The sequence below is a fragment of the Halichoeres trimaculatus genome, unplaced genomic scaffold (assembly GCF_033239565.1).
Source record: "Halichoeres trimaculatus isolate MK-OKI-2021-1 unplaced genomic scaffold, fHalTri1.1 fHalTri1_scaffold_11, whole genome shotgun sequence".
In the NCBI taxonomy this organism is placed as follows: domain Eukaryota; kingdom Metazoa; phylum Chordata; class Actinopteri; order Labriformes; family Labridae; genus Halichoeres; species Halichoeres trimaculatus.
In genome coordinates, this window is record NW_027437189.1 from 20,796,390 (window position 1) to 20,823,621 (window position 27,232).

Below are 27,232 nucleotides of genomic sequence, written 5' to 3' on the forward strand. Positions count from 1 at the left end.
AACATGATATTGGATCACTGTCAAAATCCAATTAACTTGGCAAATAGTTTGCACATTGGGCTCTTCTATTTTTTTTTAGCTCTAAAGCCCAACAGGGGCAGCAGGAAAGACAGGCGGTAAGGATCAATAGCAATTGAGTTGGGGGTGGTGTGCAGGGGGTCCTTTATTGTGCTGCAAACCATGTTGGTCGTCTTCGTTTCAATAGCAAGAGGGTGGAGATAAAGAGAGGAGAGGGAGGGGTCTCGGCTGGGGAAGAAGGTGCTGGTAAAACCTTATCCTGGCTCCTAAGAAGTCGTACTCCCACCCCCTCAAACAGAAACCTTACACCACAGCACCTCCCTTATCACAGTATGTATACATTTCACAAGGTCAATGTTTATGATATTTGCACACACAGACACACACACACACGCACACACGCACACACACAGTCTGCCTCCATTCCGGGGCTACACAAACACTGAGTGGATCTTAGATTGATAAACTAGCAGAAATGCTAGCTTATCAATCTAATGGGCAGGAACATCCCTTAAGGGAAACAATTATATTTCTATCACTGAGAATTACTCGAGAATTAGAAAGCAGCAAAATGTCAACACTTTCTGTGGGCTTGTGAGGCTTAAGTCATGGTAAAGACAGAACTGAAGGGTGAGTGCACTGAATCCTCTGTGAAGACAGTGCAAGGCAAAGCTGGATTGGCTGGCAGGGCAGGCTCCCCCTCCCCGGCAGATGAGATCCCATTATCAAGCAGACGAGAACTCCACCTCCAGGATTTCACAGCTCCACTGTTTATCACATGGCTCTGTCAAGTTGGGCACCATTAACCGATAATGAAAGGAGACAACCGGTGCAGTTACAAGCAAAGCACTCCACATTCTACAGGCCTAAGCATGTATCTGGGAAGCTCAGTGTGTCTATTCAATTCTGTTCAGCATTCAAACAGCCCGTCACAATACCTTTTTTCCCAGAGCACCCCCGCTTTTTCCTACTGCTACACATGCTTTCGATCCCAACAGAACAAAAAACTGGATACTTGGTGCGTCTCTTAACTTGGTTCAGAGGAAATGAAATCGAATAGAGCTGTGCGCACTTGAAAGAGAAAAATGACACTTTTTTCCTCTGACACCATTTTTCCTAAATTTTATTACAGGAGAATAATCCCTTGTAAGAGATAACAAAGCCAGAGGGGGCATGTGGGGAGGACAAAAAACAACACAAACTACCATTCTAAAAAATGTTTTCTCCATCCACATCAAGCATAATTAGTACAATTGTTACTAAACAAAAAGACTGAAAGACTGCCTCTGAATCCAAGGCCAACAACCCCCCCTCCCCTTTTTTTTCTCCCTCCTTGTCTGACTACTCCATTTATGGTTTATAGGATTCTGTAGCCACTTACGCTCATTAAAAATGAATACTTAACAAAAGCTGTGGCTGACACACACTGTTTGCTTTAGCCTGATTTCTCCATGCTGGAGAAAAACAAGCCACTCAGAGGCAGCAAACAGAAAGAGAGGGAGCCACACAGAGGGAAAGTGCTTGGCAATACAAGTAAAGTCAGCCAGTAGCTGAAACAACAGAAAAAAGTGACATGGATGACTGAGCCAAGCCTGCGAGAGACTTGGCAAGCCTCAGAGGCCCTGGCCTCTTAAGCACTCATATCTAGTAACTTCATTTAATACATTCACCAGGGATGAGCAGACAAGTTGATGGGAAAAAAAAGAGATTGAGAGAAGAAAACAGACTTGTAAACTGAGAGGAGGGTTAGGTTGTGGCAGCAGCAGCGGCAGCGGGGGCGGGGGTGTGCTTCAGAAGCTCGACTTTAACACATGACTAAATCTCTGCTGTGTAACAAGCTAACTTCCTCGCTGCCAAAACATAATATGTGAAGGGGAAAGAAAACGGATGTGCTAGAGTGAACCTAGAGATCACTTTTATACCATTCTCAGGCAGGTTTTATCTGCAGGATCCGGTCTTCTCATATTAGAAACTCGATCAGTGCTTTTCCAGATGGGGCTTTAAAGCAGTGACTCTCTTTGCAACACGTACTAAATCCATAAAGAACAAAGACTCTGTGTGACTGCTGCCTCAAGTTACTGCTCCCCATGCTGACGGCAAGTGCTGATAGCCCCCCCACCCACCTCACCCTACCCCGCTCTGCTGGCAGGCAAGCAAAAAATAAAGAGCTGACTTCAAATCATTCATTGCACTTTTTAGCCTTCATAGATTCTTAAGAGAGTACTTTACAAGTTGGGGGAATCTAAAGGGAAAACAGGGTCTTACATGACTAATTAAAACCAAGTTTGCCTGGAGGGGTTTAAGAGGGGGAAGCAATAAAAAAAGACCCTTTTTAAACCCCCAACAAAGTTACTCAAGGAAATTGCTCGACTAAACACGGTTAACTACACGCTTGTGGATATGAAGATTCATGGGTTTTGAGGATTGTTGCTTCAGCTAAAAACAGTGCTCAGAGAACAAGACAGGTTACTCTTTTCTCTGCACAGGCAAACAGCCCTATCAAGATGCCCTTTGGAGACAATCCAAACAGACAGCTAGTAATTAAGCCGCTACCTAGCAAGCCCTTTATTTGCTATCATTAACACAGTTGTAAAAATGTGAGAGAAGCCAAGGAATGGTATTTCACTTTAGGCAGTGAGAGCAAGGTCTAGCCTCACATAGCTATCTTGTTTACATAGCTATTCACAGTCACATTTGGCAGCCTTGCAACACTCTGAAAACCAAGACACTTGTAGGCTACATATGTCTAATCTCTCTGCCAAGCTACACAAGCTACTCAAGAGAGTGGAACTTGCACACAGCAGCCATTTGGTAAAACTATTGCATATATTTAAAAAAATGAAAGTAAGTAAACCTTATTCCAGATGGAGGTAGCTGCCACCTGGCAGGCAGGCTGATCAAGTGTTAGTGAGAGGAAGCGCAGCGTTCTTCTCTTTAGAAAATACAGCAAAACCTGACTGCTCATTGATACGTACAAGGAGAAAACAAACAGCTTTAAACAGAAGTTCACACCACGTCTGTGTTCCCACAAAGAGGTCAACAGTTTCTTTCAGATCACAGCTTGATAAGGGGAAGAAGGTAAAGAGACTGAAAGTGAGAAAAGACTAAAAAAAAGAAGAAAATAATCCACCCTGTCTGTATGGTTATGAACAAACAGATATAGGAAGTGAAAAACACACACTCATGTAATACCTTGAATGCTTTTTAAACTCCCTGATTTTCCACATTCTTCAAGCTCTCACATGGACTGTCTGTGTCGCTCAGATTCTCAAACAGGGCCTCATTCATCTGTATATAAAGGGCAGTTTCAGCACGCTGTGGCTGCTTCGAGGACAGTCTGCGAGGAATAAGACTGTACTCCCAGGAGGGCCCCAGAGAGACAGAGTGCAACGCACAAAGCTGTGGTGAAAAAGAGGAAGTTTACATTTCAGGCAAATCCTTTCCGTGAACAAAGACGGAGCAAGATAAACAAACATGTGTGTGATGCTCGGCTCAGGATGCAGTTAGGGAAATCCAGCAGGGTGAGAGTGGGCTTTAAACGTCTGCAGAATAAAACAGGACCCACGATCATGAAAGGAAAATAAAGAGACAGCAAGAGAGTGAGTGGCGGTTGGGGCGTGTGATTCCTGTGTGGTTACTGTCTCACAGCTAATCTGCACAAATAGCCAGTGACTGCTCCATTTCACACAGAGCACATGGCTGTCTCACCTCCACACACTGCCACCCTATGGACAGAGAGGGGTGGTGCAGCTTCACACTGTTGCTGTGCTGAAAGAGGAGGTTGGAGGACAGAGGATCATGGTGTGTAAAACACAACAGACAAAAAATAAACCACACTATAATTCACTGCATGGTTATTAAGACGCTCAATATGGCGCAATGGCCCACAAAGCTGCGCCTTTTTTTCCCCTCCACTGCTTATTCAGAAATCAATTATTCTCCTCTGGTCACACTCGGCTGCCCTCAGTGTGTAAGCTAATGATTCAGCTATCTGGTTTACAGATAGATAGTGATAACCAGAATAAGCACATCCATTATAGGTCAGATTAACAAGATTCTAGAGTCATTCTCACATCTTGAATTTTTCCAATTCACTCTCCTCTTATTATGATTTTTTTCCCTCCAATTTGGCACGCATAATAGCGAAGAGAAGAAATCTCACATGCAGGGGAGTCTACGGTCAGTGTGTCAGCAGTGGGTGCGGTGAGAAGAGGATGTGTTATTCAAAGAGATGGCGCGCACACACACACACACACACATACAAGGGTGAAGGCTGTGTTAGGAGATTAGACTGTTTTTTCGGGAACGAATGGGTGAAATTGTGTCGGCGCACAGTCAGAGGAGACAGTTTGGAGATCAGTGCTGGGGTCAAGAGGAGCCACTTAGCCGTGCTTCGGCCTTCCAACCCCTGCAGCCCTCAGAATCCACCGGTCTACTGTGGGAGTAGATAAAAAGCTTGGCAGCAGTCTTGCAACCGGAGACGGCTACATTTGCTAATGCATGCAGGCTTTATTTATGGCATTTTAAAGGTACAAAATGGAAATTAATGGGAAACAGTGGGGAGGTGGGAAGCTGGCTCATTAGCTAGAATATATATTAGCTTAGCCTCACTGGAGGAGATCCCGAAAGGCACTAAACCTGGGGTTTATTATAAACAAACAAAGCAATAAATAATACAAATTAAAAACATACTTCTCTATGAAACACAGTCCTACCATCAAGGTCAGTTCAAGTTTCTTTCTTCTTTTTCATTTTGTTATACCAAACTTTTATGGCTAGAATTAAATGTGTTTATAATAAGTAATGTGTAATAAAATTTAGGCTAGATGTAGCTTTTTTTCCTTGCCACACATTATTTCAACAGCAGCGATCCAAGAGTAATAGTCGTCACTTTGATGTTGCTGTTGAAGGGATAATGTGCTGAAATCTGAGAATAACATGTTAGGTGTCATTTATGATTACATAGCACGCCTGCTACTCTTTGTCTTTATTGTTTGGACTTATGAATTGACTGAGCATAGCAGTGTGTTTCTCATTATGCAGTTGTGGACACAGAGAGAATTACCGCTCCGAAGTGGTGAGCTGGAAACTCTGCAAATTGCTTGTTTGGATGCACATACTCTGCATAATGCATGAAGGATCCAACATGTAATAGACGTGCGTGTGATTGTGGATGTGTGTGCGCGTGTTTATGTGTGTGTGTGTAAAGAGAGAGGAAAGGGACAGTGCGTTAAAGATAGCATCTGAGCAGGAGAGAATAAAGGAAAAAGGAGATAGAGTCACACTGTTGATTCTTGATATAGAGCAGAAGGGATGGCTAACATGCAGCATGCTAACTGTCTTCATCACAGGCTCAAAGCAGCACGAGCTAGGTCAGCTCTTGAGGAGGAATAGATGTAAAGAAGGAGAGAAAGATTGATGGTTGGAGTGAGGGCAGGGAGGAGCGAGAAAGCGAGTGCAAGCTGTAGCTCTCTCCGTTCCTGCACACATCAGCAGCAGGAGGGCAGGGATGCGCGGAGGCCACGGCAAGCCAATTACCAAACTCATTAAGTAACCTGCGAGTCTGCTTTGAACTGCAATTCCCCCCACACTACCCCCGTAACGTGACTGGCTTCTCCACTGCTGCTGTGGATGGTCAGATAGCCACTTTGCTAGCTGTTGAATTTTTTGATGGATGAAAAAGGGATAAAAATGAGAGGAAAATGGCACTCAATGGGACTCACTTTCACTGCCACTATAAGTGCAACACATAATCATAAGTGAAAGCTCAATAGCAGGGAAGCAGCTTAAAGGTGTTAAGGTACCAAAGCTAGCCCTTTCTTATTTCCAATGTAAAGGAAAGACCTGTGTATAAGATTTTCATTTCTCCTGTTCAGCACCACTGACTGCTGTAAAGATGGAAAACATACATGTGTCACTCCTACAACAGATCTAGCATATTGCCATGGTGACCTTTCAAGACAGAGTCCACACAGCAGGGGTTAGCTGTTTGTAGCCCCCTCTGACCAAAACACATTGATATAGCAATAAAATGGCAAATACAGATTACGACATGACAGCTTTGTGAGCAATCATGGTAACTGTGTATATACCTCTGCTTGGAAAATAAAGAATAAGCAAGAGGCACGATAGTCAACAAAACGGTCAATCATGGCCATTTAGTGCATGATTGAACCAATCAAAACAGGGACCATTGAAGAAATGATGGCTCTAGCATAAATCTGCATGATAATAACAACAGAAATTATTATTAATTATAGAAAAGACTTATCAGTTGTATGATTTTATTTTAAAAGGGGGTGATTTTTTCCTTACACTGTCTCCATGGTAGCTTTAAATGATTTACAGCCCCAAAATGTAAACATATCCCAGGCTACTGTTTCTAATAACACAAACCAAAACCTGCCTCAACTGTTTAATTTCATCTACTGTCTCTGTCTGCCTCCCCAGTAATTTCTTTTTTCTGTGACTGGCTGGCTCTTTATAAACCTCATCCACTGTTGCCATGCTACAAAGTTATCACCTTTGAGTCTTTCAGTGAATCCTAAACTATCAAATCTGGCCACACAGTTTAGAGACTGAATCTTAACTAATTCGGTTCAAGAAACAAGTTTGTTATATAACGTTTGTCATACTCTATTAACAGTATTCACCGATCAGTGATGCCATAAATTAAAAAAAATGATGTGCTCCTCTGGGGTGTCAATTTGGGGCTACTCTAATGCATACTTAAATCACAGTTTGAAACTTACCACATATTTATTATCAAAATCCAAAATTTTTTGGTTACCTTTTGCTTTGAAAAATAAAAAAATGTTGCTTGATCTTCCAGCTGTTGGCATGGAGAAGGATGGCTTTGCAACCTGTACCGCATCAAGTGAGACCTCTGAATGTTTTAACGTGAATTCCCCGGATTAGAAGCAATTTTAACCCAATGTTTATTTTACATAAAACATTGATTTTTACATTTTTTAACCCCATTTTTACAACTTTATGCCTATTTTGCCCCCATTCATCTTTTTTGGCCACTGTCACAACCATTTTTTGAATTTTTACATGTTTTTTTTAGTTCAATTTCAAATTTAATTCTCAATTTTGCTGCCATAACCAATTTTCCTAAGCCAGTTTTGGATTTTTTTTTGCCAATTTTTCCTCATTTTTTTCTCTCTCCAGGCACCCTAGGTAGAACAGAGACATGCGTCTGCTTTAAAAGTTCCTGGTGCAACCACATCACTGTTTTGTTAGCTCCGCTATTGTGATCACACCATGTTGCCACGACAGTAAATCAGGAAATTATTTAGATAATTAGATAAATGTTACTTAATTTTTTTTTTACTTCAAACCAACATAAATCTTACCAATATGTTCAAATTTTTAAGACTTTTGAAATTTGGATTTAAGACTTTTTCATGCCAATTCAGGCCTTATCTTTAGAGTTATGAATTCAATGCCTTTTAAGACTTTTCAAGGATCCGTGGGAACCCTGTTTAAGAAGCTGCGAAACTCAAACTCAAGCTCAAACTCCTTTATCAGTTCCTTTTTTTTTGTTTTTGAGTTTCATAGTTTATTTGCAAGACCTTCAATGTTTTGGACTCTTATCACTTAGCATAGAGAGTGAGCCAGACTTAATAGCAGCTGGGGCAGTTTTCTCTCCTGAAGTTAAATCTCTGATAAAAAAGCAGAGAAACACTTGTTTATTTTTAAGTGAAAATTTTCAATTCAGTGTGTTTTCAAGCTTTCATGATTGTTTCAGAGGAAAAAGACATTTCTTTGTATAGGTCAAAAACCTTGGAAATCATTAACACTTAAGGGTAATTATGAGGCATGGTTTATGTTTACAGTCTGCAGGGACATTTTTTAACTCTAGTATGTGTACGACCAAGCAGCTAAAAGGACACATTTATAAAGATTCAGCAGAAAATAGAGACTGAACTCTGGGTCAGCTGGGCTAATGAGTTAAATCAAGAACTTTTAAAGGATAATCCACTCAGGAGTCAGCAGTTGAGGAACAAATGAGTGTCTACAGGCTTGTACTTATTCCCCCACAGAGACAGCAAATAGCAGAGAAAGGAGTCTTCAAGAGGGAGGACAGCAGAGAAGTGATGATGATGGAGAGGAATATGGCTGAGGGAGCACCAAGGGCAGGTAGAGAGCATGATCAAGGTCTATTGGGTGGGGTGGGAATAGAAACATTTTTTGAGGGGGCAAAGGAAAAGGAGATTAGTGTACAGACACAAAAATAAAATGCTGTGTTAGTCAGTGCTCAAGTGTCACGAAATGTTGTTGACTAACCTTGACTGCATTCACCTCCTAGCCCTCTGCCACATTGCCTCTCAACAAGTATTGACACAACGACAGTCTGCAAGAGAAAAACTGAGGGGGGAAAACAGACACACACACACAAAGGACAGGGGAAAAAAACATGAATGGTGTGTAAATGGAACAAACGAGGTGATAACAGCTTGACAGTAGAGGTGTATGCATGGGTGAAGAAGCAGCAATATTTAGCCTCATACTGAACACATGGTGAATGTAGGCAAAGAAAAACATTCGGGTTCACACACACAAAAAATAATGGCATTCACAGTGCAGTTAACGTTTTCTACGAGGAGAGTGTGAGCTTTTATTCTAAGCCTGTATTCATTTCTCTCTCAATAAACCTCTCTGGATGCATACAGATCTAGGCACTCATACCTGCTACACACACTGTAAGCTACACACACACAAACAGTCCCCCACCCCTGAACCTCCTCTATTATCCCATGAGCCCTCTCTTCTCTGTCTTGCTTGACAAGAGCTTGGAAATAAAAACATCACAGCTCTGCCTCGCAGCACCTGTTCAATAACATTGACATTTCACATTCAGCATCCACGCACAGAGATTCCCTGCATTTACTCTCTTTAACATCCGGAAACGCAACACACACTCGTACGCTAGCGCACTCACAGACTCACAAAGACGCTTTCAATCTATGTTTCAGCGCAAGGCGTTGTAAAGCTGCTGTGAGTGGGGATGTGTGCATCTCTGACTAAGCTGCATGTGCCCTGCAGACATATGCAGGCTGTAAAACCCAAGTTCACCTCATACTTTATCCAATACTTTATTCTGCAACGACACATCACTAATTATTTTTAAAAAAAGTGAGGATGTACCTAATACTTTCGGCCGTATATTGCCAAAAAAACACATTCGGCCTTTGGCAGAGCGAGGTTATTCAAGGCCGAATAGTACTGTGTGGCGAAATCAAATACGTCAATGCGTGTGACGTAATGACGCAACGTGCAGTAACGCAGTGGCAGTGACCTCTAACCCTAGGAGAAAATGTCGGCGGTGTGGAAATATTTTAAAGTGTTGGAGAGCGTGAAAAGAAGTGCAGTTGGCAACGAGTGTTAAGCAAAAATATCTAGAGGGGGTTCCTCTGCAAAGACTTTCGGCACTACTGCTTTAATTTATCATTTAAAAGCCAAACACCCGGAGCAGCATGGGGAGTACGAGAGAGACACAGTCGCAGCAGCTAAAAGGAAAGCGCCCAGCACCCCCACTCCGTCCGTGGCCGACGTCTTTGAAAGGACGAAAAAATTCGCAAAGGACAGTGCCAAAGCAAACGGAATTACAAAGAAGACAATGGAGTTCATGGCGTTAAATGATCAACCGTTTAGTGTTGTGGAGGACTTTGGCTTTCGGAGGCTTGTGGAGCACATTGAGCCCCGTTATACGACACCGAGCAGACGGTATTTATCGGATGTGTGCCTACCGGAGTTGTACAACAGTGTTGCCACTTGCATCCACGAGCTCTTGGATAAAGATAACAGTGCTGTCCTCAGCTTCACGACAGACATATGGAGCTCGGATGTGAGCCCCACCAGCATGCTGAGTTTAACTGCGCAATGGATCGACATGGATTTCAAGTTACAAAAGATTGTACTTCACTCACAGGAGTACAGAGGTTCGCATACGGCAGCAGCCATCTCCGAAGCATTCACCAGGATGTTTGATACTTGCACATTGACCAGACTAAAGTGCATGCAGTAGTGAGTGATAATGCTCGAAACATGGCTAAAGGGATGGAGGACAGTGACCTGAAAGGTATACTGTGCATGGCCCACACTTTACAGATAGCGGTCAACGAGGGTGTGTCAAGTCAGCGCAGTATCTTGGATATCATAGCGACAGGGAGCAGGGTCACCATAGGTTCAGTCATGGGCCAGATTTCTTAAGCAGTTGGGGCTTGACATACAGGCACACAGTTGTTAAGGTTTTTTTGTCTGTATGCCCTGGGATATGTTGTGTATACGTTTATAAGTGTATGAGGTTACAAGCATACACTTACTGAGATTTACTTGAGCTCTCTGTTTACATTATTAGTAGTGCTGGGCAAGTTAACGCGTTATTTTCGCGTTAACCCTTCAATCTGTTAACATCGTTGAATATTTCATCCCACATTAGTGCATGTTGCTCACATGCTTTTCTTTTGTAAATGTCTGTTGCTGACCGCGCTGGAACCGGAAGTGAAATTGGCAGAAAAACACGATGAGTAACCAAAACAAGCATGGAGAAGAAGGGCAACTCCACGGAACTTAAAGGCGCCCGCTGCTTAGTGTATCAGTCCGCACTCACGGCGTGCCACATATAAACAAATGCAGGTAGTCTGCCAGGACCAAGAGACACGATGAGAACTAGATCCTTATTTAGCGGTGTTTTTGTGTGAAAGTAACACGCTGAAAATTCTCTAAATAAAGCGTGAATGCAGACCGATATCAGAGTTTTTCGGTGGGAGTCCGTTTATTTGTGTTTTTGGTCAAGTAAAAATTGGCCCCGTCTGAGTGCAGAGGAAACCGGCAGAGGAGCAGGGAGGGGGTGTTTGGTGCGAGCGCTCTGGGCTTCTGCTGCACAAAAACACTGCTGTAGGGGTAATTTCTGCCCTAAACCTTGTGATAGGACCCAACATGTTCCATCCCGGAGAATCACTTTAATGCCCTGACAATTTTGTATTTACATTTTGTAAATTTGATTTGCACTAAATATGTGATTTAACTATTACTGTATAACAAGTACTGATTTAGTGTTTGCATGACAGATGTTATGGCACTTTCACAATGCGATTAATTATGATTAATCAGGGAAATCATGCAATTAATTACAATTAAAAGTTTTAATCGTTGCCCAGCCCTAATTATTAGCCTATCTACTTTGGCTAAGCAGACTTTTATCAAAAGGACAATAATTCATTTGTTGCAGGTTTATTCTTTTCAGTGCACTTTGCCTTTTTGTTTGAATGCATGTTTTGCATGCAAACTGTTTTGTGTTTTTTTTTTTTAAATCAAAGGCTACTGGAATATGAAATAAGTGTCAGAATATCAAATAAATAAGTACTTTATTTTAAAAACATGTCTTAAAATTTATTCTGAGCTATTTATGAAGTACTAAAAAATATAGTGAACTACTATAGTGAACTACCTAGCATCCACATTAGATATTCGGTATTGGGCAAGCGTTTATATATTATTCCGCTTTGGCTTCGGCCACAAATTTTCATTTTGGTGCATCCCTCAAAAAAGTGACTGTTTTAGAAATGTGTCGTTATTTTCATCAAATCAGTTAATTGCAGTCAATTATTTCATTTTGTTCACAAGGCTCAAACATTTGCCTCTTTTAAAGGTCTGGTATCAAACAGATGATAAGGAAAACAGCTTTGCATGATAAACAGTGTTGTCTGTATATTTTTGTGCATCATTATGTCTGTTTGCTTTGTCTTCATACAGGGAGATAACACGAAGAGCAACTAATGAAAATGTAGGGCACTGTCAGACGGGTATGTTTGGGGTTTTGTCAGAGTTATTTTTCCTCAAAGAAGGGTGTGTCTGGAACCAATTACTTATTGACAGCAAAGCTTGTACAAAACAACAGGCAACACATTTGCAAAATGTAGAAAAAAAATCCTGTTTGTTATTATTCATGCCCTGCTTCTGATGCAACACGCCTCTAGAATCAGCCTGCATTTTGATGTGAAATGGTCTGTTCCTGTTTGAATCTGAAATTCACAACGGGTGTGCCGTGAATAAAATCGGAGTGTTACTCTGTATGCACTCTCAGCACTGTTCAACAGCACAACAAGCAGGGTAAAGTGTCATAAATAGCACAAATAGACACAACAACCAACCAGATAAGCACATAATATTTATAGTCATGGCGAGATCAAAGCCACCACAGGAGATTTCAGGATCACAGATGTTTGATGTAAACATTTGGCGTAAGTTTCTTATTGCAGCATCGTGACGCTCTGTTGGACGTTTTAGAGCTGGCTCCTGAGGAGGAGCTGAAATATGAAAAACGAGTGTCAGGGCTCAGTGGTGTGACCAGGTGCAGCCTAACCTACCTGGCTGGCTGAGCAGAGACATCTGCTTGACGGTGTATGAGCCATCAGAGCGGTGCCATAACCACAGATTAAATGGCAGTAAATCTGAGGATTAGATCCATGTATGAATAGCTCACATTGATTTTCTGATCCCTTTTGGTAACTCTGGGATTTCCACAGTGACAGTCAATATGATGAGTTTTCAAATCCGTAAATTCAAACTGTGACTCTCATTCTTTCAAATATCTGCTCACATGTTGACCTCAAGTCTGTTTCTAAATAGCACAAAGCATGCGCCATCATTCCATCCAGTCTCTCCCACTAGTCACAACAGAGCAACTACAACAAGCTCAACAGGCCCAGAAATGTCCATTCCTATATTCTCCTCTGTGTGCTCATGTGAAAGATCACTTCCATGCTCTGCCAGATGAGTGTTATTGTATGTGAGCACAGAGGGCTGATGGGGATGATGACAAAGACAAACTGGCTCTTCCTTCTTTTGCTGCCATGCTCTCAGTCATACTCTCTTTCACACACACACCCTTCCACGCACGCTTGGCCCCAATGAGACCTTTTTGACTTGACAATCCTAAAATCCCAAGCTGAAACCCTGATCCCCTCTGACCACCGTGGCCCTTTGGAAGCTGGCTGACATCAAAGACAAGCGCTGGGCTTTCATGACTTTAGTCTGCCTCTCAGTCTGTCGCTGACTTTGTCCACCGCATGCTTTAGAAAACCTTCTTTTATAACACCAGGCAAAAGCTACATGCTTAAACTCCTCTAACACACAATGCAAGGCAACTGCGCAATTCTTGTGCTGCATCTTTAACACTCTAACTGTAAGGAGTGGTAAAAGATCAGATAATGGATTTAAAGATCGTCCCTGTGAATGATTTGTATTTTCCTGTGCATAGCCAAATAGAAACATTAGGGTGGAAGAAAAAATCAAAAATCGATATATCAGGATTTTTTGTTTGGCAATATCAGAATCAAGATTCTTCCTCAAAAACGTTTTTTTTCTCAAATTCAAATTCTTCATTTCAGTTTTTGTTTATAAACTGGATTGGAAAAAGCTACCAGTTTTCTCCAGCAGAGGGTGAAATGTTTTTCTCTGACTCACGTAATGTGCATTTTATGGGCAAATATGGCTCCTGATACAGTCTGTAGACATTATCATCATCATTTAACTTTTCCCATGGTCTGGTGTTAAAAAAGCAAACTAAAACCACAAAAAAAGTAAATATCAAAGAATCGCAATTTAAATCGAATCGGCACCCCAAAAATCGCAACAGAATCGAATCACGAGAATAACATATTGTCCCAGCCTTAAAGCCGTAAGCGCTTCGAAAGAATCTTCCTGGATCAAAATTGTCTTTCCACATTCGTTTTACCTTTTAACAGGAGCTTTCAGACACCTGAGCCAATCAAATAAAGCCCCATCAAGCTGTCAGCTATCTTCAGATTAATTGGTTTTAATTTGGTGGTGACCATCAGTCAAACCAGGAAAATGTCAAAGATTGAGTTTCATTGAATTATAGATTTCTTTACAGCCACCAGCAGGAGCAATGTGTAAAATACGTCCAATAACAAAAAAGAAAAGATACTAACATTGAAGTCAACGTGATGAGCATTAAGATGTCATATATGAAAACAGTTCTCTTGGTGCCACATAGGGATGGGTACCGAATTAGGTTCTTTTATTGGCGCCGACTGAATTCTGTCAAAAGTACCGGGTATCGATTCACATAAAATCAAAAGGTACCATGTTTAGGTACCTAAATGCATCCTTGTGACTGTGAGGGAGTGGAAGAGGAGTTGATTTTCCATGCTGAACATGAACACAGCATTGCATGGTTATGTTGAAGAATAAATTTGTTAAATTGAATTTTTTTTATATTTCGTTATTAAACAAATTGATATTTTTTACCACATAAACACAAAAAAGTACAGAAACTTGGTACCGTTGAGTACCGGTACTGATTGCCAGGTCCCGGGCATCGGTACCGTATTCTTTCAAATGTGAAAGGTACCCATCCCTAGTGCCACAAAACTACCCATCAGCCTAGACAGCAGCCTGTTTGAGAGGATGCTCTGACACAAGAAAAAACCCCGCCTATACAGTTAGTACACTTTCTAAGCTTTCATCTGCCGGTACCTATTTAATGCCACTAATAATGACAAAACAGAATATTAATAAAAGCAGCTGAGACTCACTTCAGGACTAAAGCTCTGGTTAATGGCGACTACCATAATGTGATGATACTACCCGGATGTACACAAGCAGAGACAACAGATGGGATCTTGAAGTATGATGTTGGTTTGGCAGTTTTTTTTATCTTGAGATTGGGGGTTAAATTGTTTGTAGGCTGTGTCAGGTTAGACTGGCATTCAACGTGTGGAAGTTCATTCATTCATTCATTCTCCACTTATCCTGTGCAAGGTTACGGGTGGCTGGAGCTGATCCCAGCTGTCTTAGGGTGAGAGGTGGGGTACACCCCAGGGTACACCCTGGTCAATCACAGGGCTGACACCATAGACTGTATAAAACATGGATGTAGTCTCGCTGACGTCACCCGTCTGTTTCTGAAACGAAAAATGAAGCACATCGGCTATAGCGGCCATATTGGTAGTGGTAAGGGCTTCGCCTACAGCGATAGGGCGCCTGTTGGTCGTGTGACCCTCAGCTGTGCCTCTCACTGGGGGAGCTCGCGATCTTAATGTCCTCCGAACGGCCGAGTTAGAAAAAAATTCACCCCCTGTACAGTGTGTGCCGATTAGTAAAATTAGCGACTCAGACAATAGACGTATTTTTAACCAGGCTGTAAATAGGTTAATTTCTGCTTTGAAAACGGCTTTTTTTGGCTTGGTGTGTATGTGACTTCTGCTACTTCTGGAGCCAGCCTCAAGCAAACACTCAAGAAACAGCAGATTGTAGCACTTCCACATTGTCTCATATTACCAGACCAGAGGTTGCCGCCTGGCTAACATGCTAGTTCTGCTAATGTTAAAGCAATTTATCAATGTTTTCCCACACACTCTGTGACCCCAGCCACATTAAATCCATACAGAATGTGTTCTGACCTGAAGATCAGTTGGTCTGTAAGCATTTACATTTACAAACAACGAGAGGATAAGTCACTTTGTACCATCACTGTATAGATTACACCAATCATAACGTAAAGATCACTGGTGCTATCTGATGCAACCCAAAACTGTCGCTCTACATTAAAATCTACATAGCTCATATATTTTCTTTTTTTGAAGACATGGTGACATTATATCTGGTGAATTATCTCTATTATGCAGACCTATTCTCTGACGGTACCTCTGCAGGGTAAAATCAATCCTGGGCCAGAGCTGGGTGAAGCCTCTGAAATAACAGAACACAATGTTCAATCTTCATCTCAAACAGATTCCCCGGTTCAAACTGGCCACACGATTACCATGGCTGGCCTTAGCCACCTATCACACCAAACTGAAGCAATTACATGTTAATCAGTGTTTGTGAGAGACAGCTCCTTTAACTTTAGAGAGTGTGAAGGCTGCTGTGTGTGACCAACTGGAACACAATCCTACTTTCTACATCCAACATAAGGGAGGTTAGTGAGAATGAGAGAGAGGGGGATGGAGAAACGCACAATGACAGAAGGGCAGCTCTTATTAGGTAAGCACATTTAACCGTCAGTCTGCAACATTCATCAACATACAGAATGCCAGTCAGCAGCACCAGCAGGGCTCATCCTCCGTGTGAGAGATGGGGTGGGGAGATGGGTGGAGGGGGTGGGTGACACACAGGCAGATTTGGATCCTCGGCATTAGACAGTGCAAATGCTTTTATGCACGGTTTGCGTAGCTTTAACTAGCATTTCCACCACTAGGCCTAATAGATGAGCCGTGGGCTGCTAATGATATCATTATCATACATGCAGTGTAATAATCTGGACTCCGGGTGTGCCAAGATCAATGGACGGCAAAATCTGGATCAATTGATTAGTCTGCTGCTGTTAAGCTGCTAAAACATATTTTGCACGCAGTTCAGTGTGTTGCTGGATGTGTGGTAAATGAATTGGGTCCTTGCCTGTTTTTCAGAGAGCAGGATCCAGACGTGGGGTTAGGCGAGTGGATCTGTGCCATATGAGAAGTGAGCCGAATTGGCAGGGCTGAAGAGCCTCCTCCGCTTATCTTAATGTCAACAGCAGCCACCACTATTACTCAGAGATCCAAATTAAGGCTAAAATGACTGCTTAACAGTCCAGACAAAGTCCAAACAAATGAATAAGTGCATTTATTTTCTGTACTGTCCCCCAGTCAGTGAGAAAGCCAAGCATAGCACAATATGAAAACTGTATTGACTTATGGCTAAGTCCCACCCTCAAACACAATGAGCCAATCACAGTGCACAGTTTAGGGCTGCAGCTATCGAATATTTTAGTATTCGAGTATTCTACTGAAAATCCCATCGATTAACCGAGTAATCGGATAAAATACATTTTTGTTTAGTTAAAGAGCAGTTATTTTTCAAATAAAATTTTTCTCTTTGAGAAATAGAATTTTCTGATACAGCATGTCAATAAGAGCACTTGCTTTGGTAGCTCCAAAATTTGTAAACACACTTTGACACATTTTTTGTGCCTTGGTCATCTCATCAAATGTTGCGGACCCAAATGGCACCCGTTTAGTAGAATGACCTATTAGTCTCCAAACTCCAGAAAAGAAGCTAGATTTGTTGCTAGTTTCTATTTTGTATAAGAGGTAGCTTGAGGGGTCTGAAAACTCTTAATATGGCCTCAGCTCTATTTGAAATACCAGTCTTTGATCTTTTTTAAAATTAAAAGATTCCTCGAGGCGGAGAAAATTACTTGAGTATTTTTTGTAATTGAGTACCTCGAATCATTCGAGGAATCGTTTCAGCTCTAGCACAGTTATTCCCATACACTCAGACATTCTCTTCCCAGAAGTCTATTGAGATGGACAGTTTTTAGTTTGGATTTATGGGGTTTTTCTGAAAATTTAAATCTGCCAAATGATGTTTATGGAGCATATAGAACTTAAAAACAAAGCATTCTGCGAGGCTGGGCAAAGGGTTGTATTCTCTACCCTACGATAAGTCTTGATCCTAAGTCACATCTCACCTGAGGCAAGTGTCATCTTTGGGTGAAGTGGGCACAACATCAACTCTTTTAGGATGATGTTGCGTTTCGGGCTCTCATTTACACAGAAACAGTGTTTTTGGCGACCTACATCGGAAACTTTTGAAATCGGCTACCAGAGTGGAATTTTTCTGAAATGCCATTGCCATTGTTGTTGTGTACACAGTAAGCCAGAGTTTTCAGTGGAAACGCTGACGTCACACTCTGCTTCACACTTAACACTTTCAATGCCGCAACTTAAATTGCCATACAGGAACCGGACAACAACAACAAAACCAGTAACAATGGCAGACGACCGTGTTGTGTTGCTGAATCTGCTGACTGTCGTTCAGCAAAATGTCCTTCTGTTGCACCAACTCTGCACTTTTCCTGTTAAGTTTATTACCAACCGACTAGACTTCTTTTGGTCTGTGGAGGGGTGTGTCTCTACAGATACATCACCATTTACAGGCCAAGCATGTATACTACATTTTCAGTCCCATGTTTTTTTTAACATTTATTTTTTTCACTTTTTCACTGCATTTTTTGTGTTCTCAGGTGAAATGTTGTCATGTAAACGGGGCTTCAATGTTAACAAAATTAACACTATCCCCTTGCTGGAAAGAAATATGAAATCATCTTTTACATCTCTAACGTTAGCTAAAACAAGCCCAACATTAGCTCGTTGCTGTATTGTTCATCATGTCACTTTGTTTGTTGGGAGTTTCTTGGCCTGCTTTGTTTTAGTTTTTGTACTTTGGTGAATCTTAAAAAATGTTAGCTGTTGTCCAAAGGGCTATCATCAAACTAATGCTAACTTCTGGAGCTTAGCTTCATTTACTCATTTGTAATAGCAGAAACGACAAAGGTTGGCAAACAATATGCAGAATGATTCAATGTTAATACTGTGGCACCAAACCAACAGAGGAACACTTTTGGTGAAGATGGTAAAAAAAGGCCGTCATGTTTTTTACATTCGAGCCAAAAACTTAAATTTCAGAGGCCATAGTAATGGCAACAAATGGGGTTTATCACATTCACACTGGGACCTGTAAGTTTTGGTTTCTAACTGAAGCTTTTTATCAACCTTCTCAACATTAAAATGATAAATGTTTCCCTTCAGTGCATAGTTTAGACCCTTTTGGTGACTTCTAAATGATGGGTGATCTTTCTGTCTCAAAAAATCATCAATGTCCTCCTGCGAAAAGTCTCCTACTGTGACACCTGTCACAGCCCCTGTCACTGAATGTTCACTGTTTGAGTGAGTGGAGGAAGGCGCGGCTTAACCATAGGTCAGTTCAGACATGAACGGGAGGGTCAGTGAATAAATGTGTAAAATGTTCAGCAAAATTTTGCTAATGAATAACCTGAGTCGTAACAGGTGTTGCATTGATTTTTGCAAATACGCAAAAGCCATCTTTTAAATTTTCCAGTATTTGCAGAGATCACTTCATTTATCACTTCAGTAACATGAGTCTGTTTGTGGCCTGAATAATAAAAACAAAGCCCACATTGTAGAACAGATTTAAAAAGCGCTGGATGGTTAAATAAACATCTTCATTTTAATAGATGCTCTTTCCAAGCAGCACAAAGGTGCCGTCTCTTTCTTTGAATCACATTATATTTTACAAATATTAATTTATCATGCCAACCTCCTGAATACAGCCTTCAAGCCTGAATCATAAACCTCTTGTCGTTTCCTGCCACCAACTCGGTCTCAATCATGGCTGTAATTTGAGAGCAGCGTGATTGTGTTCAGAGGAAGCTGATTGCCCTGCTGAGCAGAGAGAGGAGGAGGAAGAAAGTGTGCTGCGTGCACCGAACAAATGGAGACATCAGACAGCCTGGGTAAAATAAGTTTGTCAAAGACACGACATGTATTGTTTTTAAAATGATTGCCCTGTCAACCGCTTCACCAGCTTCTAACTGGACAATCCTGTACATCCTCTTCAGGGGAACCTTGAGATAAGGCTTCAGTAACACTCCTCCAAGGCTAATCTATCCTCAGTGTTAACTCCATGTGAGGCTTTCCACACCCTTTAGCCAGCATGATGCAACTCATTCTGCTATCCAAAAGGCTAATGCAGGTGAATCACACCTTGTGGACTTGAATACTTGACACTAAGCTTCCCAGCACACTAGCTAGCTCAAGTGGGCGAGAAATGAACCTTGTTATGCGTCCTGACACCGGGCCCTGCTCCCTGACAAATAAAAACATGCCTCTCACTTACTGGCTGCCTGCGTCCACAGCCCCATACATCAGCATTATAAAGGAGCCCGGCTGCCTCAAGGTCAGCTCAATTTCCTCCTGCCGTTATGAAGTATCAGAATCACAGCGAGAGGGGGCACCCACACACATGTAAAGAAATTATTTAGGGAGCCAGGGAGAAGGGGAGAGGGAAGGAAGAAAAGAGGAGGAGGAGGAGGAGGAGAGGGGGTTTGGAGTGCGAAGGAGAGGTTGGTGTGTAATACAATGGGGAACTGTGACAAATCACCAGGAGAGAAGCAGCTCTCTTCCACAGCTCGCCTGTGTGAGTGCGGGCATTTGTGAGGAAATGCTGAGAGCATTAAGCCTACTTGCTCATTTCACACACTGAGAGAATACAGCAGTGTGTAGTATACGTAATGGGATTGAACAATTTCTGTTAAACAAGCTGATTCGGCTTGTGCAAGTGCTCAAGTGCAGTCTTTAAAAGTCTGAAACAATTAGGCCTACTGAATGATTGTTTTAGAAAATGTGAATACAATGTTTACCGTTTATACTGCGATTAAACCCTCAGCTGTTACAGGGGCATAACAGCGACCTAATGCAAAATAAATGTCTTATTTTCCTTTAGAGATCCCAGCCCATTCATCGCACGCCCAAGCAATTTGATAAATTACACAGAAGCATGAAAGCTGATCATGTGAGAGGGAGAGAGTGGTGCGTTTTATGTGTGTGTGGGTGTGTGTGTGACTGTGTTTGCCTCTGTCTGAGTCGACAGTCATCCTTGGCTGCTTCAGCGGCTGAGGTTTGACATCTTCAGCTAAGAGCCAGGGGAAATAACAGCAAATTCACTTAATGGCACCACCTCATCTATTCCTCATACAGGCAGAGGAGGGAAAGGTTCCTTGAGGTGTTACAAAATGGCTGTGTGCTCTCAGCTGTGCTGCCATCTCATCCATGTGAGGGTGGGGGGGAGTAGGAGGAGGTGGAGGGGCAGGTTTGTGGGTAAACACAGAGTGCATTGAGATCTGTCAGTGGCCAGCAGCTGTAATTTGCAGTCAACTCTGACCCCCTGTGCAAAGAGCTGGGCTGTGTGTGAGGCAAGACGTCTGTGGCGACACCACAGTCTCATTTAAAGTGTGTCTGTGTGCATGTGGCAGCCTCTGCATGCATGCAAACCAAGGTTATAGTTTTGGATTTGTCATTATAGTTTACTTTTAGTTAGTTTTGACATTTTTTTTCCATTACAGTTTAGTTTTAATTAGTCTTGTAGCAGGCATTCTAGTTTTTATTTAGTTTTGATTTTTGCAACAAGGCTTAGTTTTAGTTAAGTTTTAGTTTTTTCATACCTTATTAACCAGGAGCAGGATTCAAAAAGGTCAGAGTAAATATTTTGTCATACTGTTTATTTTCAAGTCCAACATAGTGCTCACTGCTCAGTCAATGCTCATACTGCAATGTTGGCTGCTGCCTTAAACACAAGAAAATAATATAAACTTAGTATAAAAAATATAAACATACATTATATAAAATAATGTTAACATAAATTATAAGAAAATAATATAATATGAGCTTCAATAAATAAAAACTTGGACTCTGTAATAATTAAACTATTAGGAGTGCTCTGATTCATTGCTCCGCTACATTTTGTCGCAGTACAGAGCACAGCCAGTCAGTGCAGTAAACAAGCTCGTCCCTATACGCCGCTATGATGGTGCTGTGCGGCGCTGACAACTGCCGCAAACTGTCGTAAAATTGGTTGGGAAAATGTGTCGGATTAATTCAAATCCTAAAGGCTATTAACAAGTGCTGGGCAAGTTAACGCGTTATTTTCGAGTTAACTCGTCAATCTATTAACATCGTTGAATATTTTATCGCACATTAGTGCATGAAGCTCACATGCTTTTATTTTGTAAATGTCTGTTGCTGACCACGGCGGAACCGGAAGTGAAATTGGCGGAAAAACACGATGAGTAACCAAAACAAGCATGTAGAAGAGGGGCAACGCCACGGAACTTAAAGGCGCTCGCCGCTTAGTGTATCAGTCCGCGCGCACGGCGTGCCAGATATAAAAAAAACGCAGGTAGTCTGCCAGGACGAAGAGACACGATGAGAACTAGAGCCTTATTTAGCGGTGTTTTGTGTGAAAGTAACGCGCTGAAAATTCTCTAAATAAAGCGTGAATGCAGACCGATATCAGAGTTTTTGGTGAGAGTCCGTTTATTTGTGTTTTTGGTCAAGTAAAATATGGCCCCGTCTGAGTGCAGAGGAAACCAGCAGAGGAGCAGGGAGGGGGTGTTTGGTGCGAGCTCCCTGGGCTTCTGCTGCACTAAAACACTGCTGTAGGGGTAATTTCTGCCCTAAACCTTGTGATAGGACCCAACTTGTTCCATCCTGGAGTATCACTTTAATGCCCTGACAGTGGCAATAAGCTTTAATTTTGTATTTACATTTTCTAAATTTGATTTGCACTAAATATGTGATTTAACTATTACTGTATAACAAGTACTGATTTAGTGTTTGCATGACAGATGTTATGGCACTTTCACAATGTGATTAATTATGATTAATCAGGGAAATCATGCGATTAATTACAATTAAAAGTTTTAATCGTTGCCCAGCCCTATTGTCAAAAACTATAACTAAGGGAATTTTGTCTATCATTTTAGTTAGTTTCAGTTAGTTTTGTGAACACGAGATACAGTTTTAGTGTACTTATCCTTTTTTTTTTCTTTTCTAGTTTTTATTAGTTTGAGTTAACTGCAATGTATTTTAAATTTTAGTTTTCCTTTTTAGTTTTGTTTTAGTTAACTATTACAACCCTGATGCAAACTAAAAATTAAAAACAAGCGATTCCTGAAAGCACTGGCTAGGTGCATGCTTTTTGCAGGAGTAAGTGTCACACATGTGAGTCTGCAGGGAGTGTTAGAGAGCCAGCGATGTAATGGTCACACTCCATCTTCGTGTGGGGGGGTTGCAGAACAATCCAAAAGAAAAGCACAGCAGTTGGACAACAGAGCAACAGCAGCAGGTATGCTATCAACTCAGCTCCAATTCTCTGCGGGGCTATTTTTAGAGTTTCCGACCCTGCAATGACTGGCTGGATGACATCTCTGTACGAGCAACACAGGAAGAGCAAGACCCCTAAACATGCCGATGCTTCCTCTCTGCTGCCCATCATCTCATCCCAGCATCTGTCCACCATCCCACTATTGTTTACACTTTTGACTTGAAGAGAGTGGAAATCTGAATGTTTACAGCAAGTGCAATTTTTCAATTATTCAGACAATAGAGACAATAACAAACTGCCATTAAAAGTGACTTTTTTTCTCAATTACTTCAATGCTGCAAAGTCAGGGAAAACATAATAACGCAAACACACACATTCTAATTTCCTGATCCAGCAGTGTTTGAGGTGTGTGTGTGTGTGTGTGTTTATACACCCAGAAGCAATGATGAATCACAATCAGAACTCAAAGTATTTTCCAGCCATCCAACTGCTTGAGAAAACAGCCTTGATTATCTGACTCAGCTTTCACGTAGCTGCAAGACAAATAGCACAGAGCCCGGTGTTATTGCAGAAAAGGCGACACCACAGCAGTAAGATGGCAGAGGGGATACAGCGTGAGGCTGAATACTGGAAGAAACTTACGTAATGTGGAGGAGGCGTCTAAAGATATTAATTAGACTGTGCCCAAAGCTTATAAAGAAGAATTAGTAACCCACATGAAGAGGTAATAAAATAGATCAGGTCACATGTGAAACTGCTGCAGTCCTACATAAATGAAGTCCACTTCACCATCACATACAGATGCAACATTTACAACATCAGCATCAGCAATAAACCAGCACAATTTGACAATTAATTCACCAGATAACAGCGAGTATGTATTAAGAACACTCTCCCATTACAACACGCCCACTCATTTCAACCGACAGGCAAAGCATTCTGCAACATGGCTGCTTTTAAGAGGGAAACAATTAACACCAAACAGAAAGTCATCCAGTTTACCTAAAACACTATAAATCATGATAATCTAGATAAAGCGAAAAAAACAACAAAAAAACAACTGACTTTTATAAGCTCATGGATGTACACAAAGCAAAGCCTGCAGGACAACACTGTTATTTTGAAAATCAATACTGTTATCACTGTTATTTTGATTTTACCATCTGATGAACTGTCATCACCTCCTGTTCATTTCTGAGTCGACAACACAAGGTGCAGCTTAAACACATCAACAACAGTTTCTGCAGCACAGGCAGAAACTGTGATCAGGTGGAATGCTTAACATGAAAATACATAGCTGTGATATTTGGTGAAATGAGAGTCATGATTCATCACTTAAATGATTTAGTCTATAATAACTGCTAATAGACCAAAAATGTTTCACCTTTCCCTGCAAAATTAGCCCTGAATGGACTCTGAGGGATATCAGGAACAAGTTTAAAAACCTCAATCAATGTCCTCAGATGCTGCGTTTGTTCTACTTTAGATCATCAACATAGTGTTACGCTTCTTAATTTTTTTTTAGTATAATTTATTTTTATTATTTTAAAACAATTATACAACAGACGACTTAAGACAAGCAGGGGTCATCATGAGTAAGTCAAAGTTTTTTTTCCCATGATACCACACGGTAAAGAAAGGAAGCAAGAGCTTACAAGCATAAGTTATATATAAGTATGCATATACATACACAGACGCATGCATTCGTATATGAATCATACACATACACATGTACACAGATATGCACATGCATACACACACATGATCACATTCATTTAGCGAATGTTAGAAAAGCAAAATGTATGCATAAGTACAAACAAAAAGAGACTAGGGGGGTTGTGTACGGTGGCCCTGAAGGTCAATGCGAAAAAACATTTCAAAATACACAAAAACATTTGTGAATGCGCAAAAACATTTCACAATCTGAAAAAACATTTCACAATCTGAAAAAACATTTGTGAATGCACAAAAACATGTCTATTGGAACCCTTAAATCACACTTAAAGCACCTCGGATTACAGAGAAGGGGTGGATATGTTTTTGTGCATTCATAAATGTTTTTAGATTTTGAAATGTTTTTATGAATTCATAATGTTTTTTTTCAGATTGTGAAATGTTTTTTCAGATTTTGAAATGTTTTTTCAGATTGTGAAATGTTTTTGCGCATTCATAAATGTTTTTGTGTATTTTGAAATGTTTCTCACATTGACCTTCAGGGCCACCGTAGTTGTGCAATGCAATGGTGCAAATGATTAGGTCTTAAGCGTCCATGAATGATTTTAAAATCCTCAAGGGATGGCCCTATAACAATCCCTGGTATCGGTAGTGATTTACATCATGGGAGGAAAAATGTTTGCTACAATGAAACTGATTTATTTCGGTTGAGGAGCTCCCTTGCCTACAGAGGACTCCATCATGTCATATAAAGTTATTTAAACCTAAAATTATGAACACAACCAATGTCCCAGTGAGGAGCTTTACATAAGAAGTAGTGATAAAAGAGATCTTGCTTTTTTAAATTGAAAACTCTGATTTAAGAATCATCAGACGTTTTTTTTTCTCTCATCTTGCTTTGTATCGCATCCCACAATGCTTTAATCCAGAAGTCTGTTTTGCGTTAATAATGTAATTCAGGCTTTTAATGCAATGTATTCTGGCACTCAATAGGTGCGACTGCAGCGACCCCACCTACCTCCACATCACATGCATGTGCTCTAAACGAAAAAACACTCGTGTCATAAGGGACAGATGCAACCTGAGTTTTTGTCTGGCCAACAAAGGCCATGAAATTCTGTTGTTGTTTTTGGTACGAGTTGTAAATTCTGTTCACTTCAAATGTAGAAAATGTTAAATATTTTAATCCAGTTTCACTTAATTTGATTCGTTTCATCTGATAGGAACTTCCATTGTGTAACAGTATCAGTGCAAACACAACATGGAGCTGTGCAGTCGAAAACTGTAGAGTAAACAACAGCCTAAAAACACTTTCTAAGATCCCCAGGATGAATAAATTAGGCTAATAAATGTTCAGGAGTAAATAAGGATTAAATGTGTTTAAATAATGACTCAATTAGCTGAATGTTTTCATGGTTACTTTTTGAGGATGGCGTCGTTGTTTTGGCTGTCATCAAATCTGTCAATCTGAACGGGATTAATAAAAAAAGAAATGGAGTGGGAAGCAGACGTCCTTATTTTAAATGTGACAAATAAGATGTTCTGTTCTCATCAGTTCCACAGCAAATACCAACTGCTGCTGTTAAACTAAGGCCATGCTGTGTTCTCTGTACATTTGTAGCTGTTGTCTGTTAACAGAAGCTGAAAACATCTGGGTAATCAGTGAATGCTGTGAAGGTGCTGGAGCTGCGTAACGGATGCTTTCTTTGTCCCCTCTTACATAAAACCTCTCTCCTCTCCTGTCTCGCTGAATGGCTCCCCATGGTCGGCTTGTCAGCACCCTCTCCATCTCTCTTCTCCACACCTGCACCTGACACGGCGAGTATTCTGTCACCCAGCAGCCCCAGCAGCCCCCCCCTCCACCCTCCATTCCCTTCCGCCCCGGAGAAAATGTTCAACCCCGCCCAGCCAGCTCCCAGCAGCCCCTGGGGGCATGGGACAATTAAAAACGAGGCAAAGGCTCAGTGGAGCTGTCATGCTGCTGAGTCGGGGATGGGATCTTGGCTCTTGCAGGAATAGGTAGGAGGGTGAATTGGTGTTGGAGCCCAAAGAAAATAATAAACTGTGTCTGCTGCACTTGAGATCAACATTCAGTGTAGAGTGAGGTGATGGCAGCGTATCAACACCCTGAGAGAGCGATGCAGGTTGGCTGGAGCGATATATTTGGCTTTACAGTATTCAGATATAGTCTGGCTGCACACACACACACACATTCAGAAATGCACACACATATCCAGTGCTACATTCTGGTGTCAGCCAATTACAAGCCTGCCCTGCCTGCCCTTGACTACACTCCCTCCACAATCCATGTCAAACCCCGCTGCACTCATTTTTCTGCCCCTTTTTGCTCCGTCTGCTCTCGCTTCTTTGACTCCTCTGTCTTTAGGCTGTGAAATATTTAGCAGCTCCGTCTAAATACACCTTCAGGCACCCAGTCGAAGCCGTCCCCTCCCCAGGTAAGAAGTAATGAGTGTGAGAGGGAGAAGGGAGGAAGAGTTGGTGTAATATCTCATCAACATTATTAAATCATTCCTCCCCTCGGCAGTCCCTGGGTGGTCTCAGCTTGTGTTATTTCTCAGTCAGGGTTCAGCGGCCTCGGCTCCTAGAGTTTGAGTCTGGCCGCTCTGCTAGCATAGCGCTGCGCTAAGCAGGTGTCAGGGGAGTTTCCCCTCAATTAAGCAAAGGTAAAGTAATGCCTCTCACCGTGGCCACGCCATGAATACATTAGTCTTGCTGTCACCACGGGCTACGGCTATGACGCGTGACAGAGACAGACAGCTGGCTGCTTCCAACGCTGCTGGAGAAGATTAAGCAAAAAAGCAAAACAGCACCATGACGG

General features: G+C 41.5%; 1 protein-coding gene across 3 annotated transcripts in view; it reads right to left on the reverse strand.

Annotated features, from left to right (window-relative positions):
• Positions 1–27,232, reverse strand: part of rerea (arginine-glutamic acid dipeptide (RE) repeats a) — a 148,913-nt gene that overhangs the window by 102,626 nt on the left and 19,055 nt on the right. For 2 of the 3 annotated variants that reach the window (XM_074680827.1, XM_074680824.1), the window contains exon 2: positions 8,311–8,391. The exons of the other annotated variant lie outside the window; for it this stretch is intronic. The gene's annotated coding sequence lies outside the window, so the exon portion shown is untranslated. The remainder of the gene's footprint in view (positions 1–8,310; positions 8,392–27,232) is intronic. 3 annotated transcript variants of the gene reach the window in all.